The 4445-nt window shown below is 47.8% G+C and overlaps 1 protein-coding gene across 5 annotated transcripts in view; it reads right to left on the reverse strand.

The window, feature by feature from the left end:
• The window catches only part of NRP1 (neuropilin 1), a 173449-nt gene that overhangs the window by 30377 nt on the left and 138627 nt on the right, over positions 1 to 4445 (reverse strand). The window lies entirely within an intron of this gene.

Below are 4445 nucleotides of genomic sequence, written 5' to 3' on the forward strand. Positions count from 1 at the left end.
GTGTGGCCATCCACCCTGGGGGGTGATTTCTGTCTCTCTGTCTCTCTCTGTCTCTCTCCGTCTGTCTGGCGAGCGCACGCACCCTATAGAGGAAACTTCTTCCAAAAAAAAAAAAAAACATCTAGACCAGTCTCCTTATCTTATTACTAGAACATCACAGTCCAAGAACGTCTATGCCCATGGCCACACATTTAATTTCATTAATTTGTCTTTAATCTAATGTAAATTGGTCTATTAGACCTGGAAGATGAGGTGAGTGTTGGCAAGCCCCAGGCCCTGTCAGTCAGGAGTGGGACGTATACCCCACAGCTGGGTGAAGACACCTGGTTTAGGGTGGTGGAACGTCATGGCAAACAGCGGGAGCATGTTCATGGAGGCAGACAGGAGCGTAGGCTGCCGTGTGACCAGGGGGAGTCTGAGTTCTAGAGTTTGATTAATTGGCCTTTTCAAACTCAGAACAGCCTCTAGGAATCTAAAAATGCATGGTTAACATAGATCTGCCTCTTCCAATTAAAGTTTCCTCCTCTCTCTCTCTCTCTCCCTTTCTCTTTTTTCCAATAGTGAATTCACTATCAGGGCTCTGCACTCTAGGACTGCAACTGTTGCCAGTAGCTGAGAAGCTGACATACATTATCACGAGGCCCGATGAAGCTGTTGTCACTGAGATGCTGATTAGAATGAAACTACCATCACTATACATGCACGTTCTGTCTGTGCGAACTCCAAAGATCACAGGAGAAAAGCGTTTATCTCTGTGGAATCCCAGACTCCTCTCTTCATCGTAACCTGAGCAAAGAAGGAACGCCAGGTACATACGGTATAGACGCTGTCGCTGCTGAGCTGGGCAGAAGATTAGCTCCGAAAGCCCACGTGGAAGTGGGCTAATTTTGATAGCGTACACTTGCGTATGAATTACCTCTGTGTTCTGCTTCTCCTCATGCATAAGAAGACGAGGGCTGGAGTGTCTGGATCTACTATCTGATCCTGAAAAGTCTAGTTAATTCCAAGACTCTGACATCCCTAGTCTGCCATGCACTATCTGGGGCAGGGAGTGAGGAAGGGCACAGAGGATTTTAAATCCGACAAGTGCTATTTTATTTCACAAAACAGGGTGCTCATTTCGCTTTTCCATCACAGGTAACCCTCGTTTCTCCAGTTAAATATAATATGTTTTAAATATCATGATATAATTTAGAAATAGGTTCGGGCCTGAAATGGAGGGTTTCATCGCTTCTGTGTTTTCAGCGTAGAGATTTGTTTCACCGCAAGGGCGTTTTAGGAGTCACGGATCAGGCTCTAGGAAAACAACCGGGAAGCCCTTACGGTTTTAAATATCGCAGGAAGATGATAGTGATGGATAGAACCATATTTTAGGAATAAAGTCTCACACATTCAACCAATATCGAGAGGCGTGTTCTGCTAAAGTCGAAACACGTGTGCCGGCTCGGTTTCTGGTGGAATTCTATACTGGGTTTACCACACGGGAGCGAGAGCTTTGGACTTGACTGCAAACGTGGGATCAGATAGCGAACAGGAAGCGTCTGATGCCTCCTATCAGAAGCAGATGGTGATTTGTTTTCTTCTCTCTCAGAGCCTGGTGTTGAAGAACATGTCACAACAGCGCAGCCTGCCACGGCAGCGGCTCCAGGAAGTGGCCGATTTGCAGCACGTTCGCACGTCGTAATGAAGTCACGGGGCTGGCGCCTTGGGGAGACTGGTTCACCAGAGGACTGGGGTGCCCTAAACTCCCTTTACTTTTTCTTCTCCCAAAACAAGAGGGACAGATGCGAAAGGGGAAAATGAACCGGACTTAGCACAGAAGGCAGGTGCACATGGCCCAGGGTGATGCTTGCGGTGTATTAGAAACTGCCAGCTAATAAGGGCAGGGATGGGCAGCATCGGCCAGGCAGCTGTGGACTGATGGTCCTAGAGCACAGGGTGGTCCCCTCGGAGTCCCCACAGCTGGGGGGAGCAGAGCCGGTGGCACCACTCGGCTCGTTTCCTGCCTGCAATGTCTTTGGCTTGCCTCTATTATTAAGCTATATTCCCACACTCATTTAGAGTGGGAGTGAGGGTCATATTACCTCCGGTGAGCTAAAATCGGTTTTTTTTTTTGTTTTTGTTTTTTTTTTTTACAAGAAGGGTAGATCTTGGGCAAAGCAGCGGTGGGAAGGCTGAGACCAAAAGGCCCGCTGTGTTGGTGCGAGAAGTGTCTTCGCCCTACGAGTCCCACCTGCACACAGATCCTGACCTGCTGGCTGCCTGTGGGCGGCTCTGCATCTAACCCCCAGCCAGCTTCGGGCCACCCAGCGCTCCTCTGCACCCTTTCCAAGTCAGTGCTGTGTGTTCAAGAAATGCAAATAGGGAACCAGCAGTTAGCGTAATGGCTATGTCGCTGGACTCCCACATAGTGGGCCACGGTTCGCATCCCGGACCCGGTGGCTTAAAACTCAAGCCGTGTACGTGTGCGTGAGTGCCCAAGATCCCGAGAGGAGAATGGAGGAGAAGGGATTGCGGTGTGACCATTTCCCCTGGGGGATGATTTCTCGCTTTCTGTCTCTCTGTCTCTCTCTGTCTGTCTGGTGAGCGCACGCGCCCGATAGCAAAAAACCTGTCAAAAAAAATACAAATAAATGTAGCCTAAGTAAAAAATAGTTATGCAAGGAGATTCTATTTGGTGAAGAACATTGAACCATGGGCCCAGTTGTGATGACGCAGGCACGGTACTGGAGCCACATGGGGAGCCAGGGTTCGGATCCTGGGTTGCCCAGAGCACCCTGGCCATGACTGTATGTGCCCTGGTCCTGGCTGGCTGGAAAGCAGTGGGGAAAAGACAGCAACGTGGTCAGATCCTGTCAAGGGTACCTGTCTCCCTTTCTCTCTCATGAAAGGGATAAAATAAAATAAACTTTAAAAAAAACAGATCATGTGTTTTCATGAATGTTGGACTATTTTATTTTTTTTGAGAGTTTTTTCTCGCTATAGGGCACGTGAGCTTGCCATAAAGGTAGAGAGAGACAGAGAGATAGAAAGCGAGAAATCACCCCCCAGGGGGGATGGCCACGCCGCAATCCCTTCTCCTCCATTCTCCTCTCGGGATCTTGGGCACGCATACACACGTGCCCAGTGTGAGTTTAAGCCACCTGGTCCAGGACTCCAACTGTGGTCCAGCTACATAGCCATTACACTAACTGCTGGTCCCAATGTTGGAATATTTTTTATAATGAGATTCCTTTCTCTTTCCACTGGATTATCAGAGCCAGCTGCATTTCGTAAGGTTTCGATGCATAAGAAATGTACTTAAGCATTATTTGCAAGAGCTAAAAGGTGAAAGCAATCCAGGTGTCCATCAACAAACCAGGGCATAAAGAAAAATGTCGTAGAAACATACAATGGACATTACCTAGCCTGAAAAGGGAAGGAAATCCTGACACATGCGGAAAACACAGATAGGCCTTAAAGACATTATGCTAAAGGAAGAAGGCAGTCACGAAAGGACAGATAGCCTGTGACACGCTTACCCCAGGCTTCTGGAGTATCTGAATTCAGAGACCCAATCTAGAATGGAAGTCACAGAGGGCGAGGACTGTAGGAAGAGGAATGCAGATAAATGGTGCACACTTTCTGTTCTGCAGGATGAGAAAGTTCTAGAGGTTGCTGTACAGCAGCACGAATGTATTTAATGCTACTGAACTGCACACTTAAGAGGGTTAAGGTGGGGAACCAGTAGATTGTGTAATATTTACGTCACTGGACTCCCACGTTGTCGACTGCAGTTTGAGTCCCAGACCAAGTGGCTTAAAACATGCCGGGCATATGTGTGTGTGTGCCCAAAATCCAAAGAGGAGAACAGAGGAGAAGGGATTACAGTGTGGTCATCCCCCCGAGGGGGGTGATTTCTCGCTTTCTGTCTCTCTGTTTCTCTCTGTCTCTCTGGGAAGCACATGTGTTCTATAGCAAAAATCTCTCTTAAAAAGAAAAAAAAAGTTACGGTAGCTGGGACCAGCAGATAGCATTATGGTTACGTTGCTGGACTCCTGGACCTGGTGGGTTGAAATACACTGTGTGTGAGTGTGTGTGCGTCCAAAATCCCAAGAGGAGAATGGAGGAGAAGGGATTATGGCGTGGCCACTCCCTGGGGGGTGGGAGTGATGTCTCACTTTTCGTCTCTGCGTGTGCCTTACAGCAAAAATTTCTCTCAAAAAATAGAAAAGGTTAAGGTGGGAACACCGGGAACACCAGGACTTTTAGCCTGAGATGTCTACTCTCCTTGTTCTGCGCTTTAACAATAAAGCTGTACTTTCCTTCATCACACACACACACACACACACACGCGCGCGCGCACACATACACACACAGGTAAGGTGCTAAATTTTATTTTATCACAATTAAAAAAAAAAAAAAAACAGGCACTCAAAATGGAGGGGGGGGAGGCAAGGAAAAAG

This window comes from Tupaia chinensis, unplaced genomic scaffold (genome assembly GCF_000334495.1).
Source record: "Tupaia chinensis unplaced genomic scaffold, TupChi_1.0 Scaffold000578_2, whole genome shotgun sequence".
In the NCBI taxonomy this organism is placed as follows: domain Eukaryota; kingdom Metazoa; phylum Chordata; class Mammalia; order Scandentia; family Tupaiidae; genus Tupaia; species Tupaia belangeri.